Source organism: Elephantulus edwardii, unplaced genomic scaffold (assembly GCF_000299155.1).
Source record: "Elephantulus edwardii isolate Elephantulus edwardi_28Jun2011 unplaced genomic scaffold, EleEdw1.0 scaffold00043, whole genome shotgun sequence".
Classification (NCBI taxonomy): domain Eukaryota; kingdom Metazoa; phylum Chordata; class Mammalia; order Macroscelidea; family Macroscelididae; genus Elephantulus; species Elephantulus edwardii.
Genome location: NW_006399793.1, coordinates 9,088,420 through 9,088,961, shown reverse-complemented (window position 1 = coordinate 9,088,961; position 542 = coordinate 9,088,420).

The window sequence follows — 542 nt, the reverse complement described above, 5'->3', positions numbered from 1 at the left end:
GTTTCTGCACTGCAGCTCTACAGGAATCACACCTTAATGAAGTTCTTTCTCCCAACTCTATTGTCCTCCTTCCTTATGACTGAGTGGTGTGAGATCAGGTGCTCCACTTGAGCAGTCTCTGGAGGGGAGGGCTCAGGGTATTCAGGTCAGCTTTCTTTTTTTGCAGATATACATGCCATTTGAGAAAGCTGAGAAAGTCCCCTGATTTCTGCTCTGTGTTCCAAACTGTTTTGTTATGTTTGCCACATGAGGTGGCTCCACAGCTATGGATGCCAGGATCTCCAAATGGATAGACCTTGTTCCAGGAAAATTTCAGTCCCCTCTTTCCCCATAGGCACCAGAGTTTCTCACTTGATGTTTTTTTCCCTCTGAAAGCTTAATATCTTCCTTTGTCTCTGAGGTGGTGTGAGAATAGGGGTGCCAGCCTAAGCAGTTTGTGTGTAGGAGGGTCTCAAGCCAGTCCTCCTTCTCACAGAAATCTGAGATTCTTTCCCCTGCTTGTAGCTCTGTGCCTCAAACTCTCTTGTCCTGTTTGGCCCCTG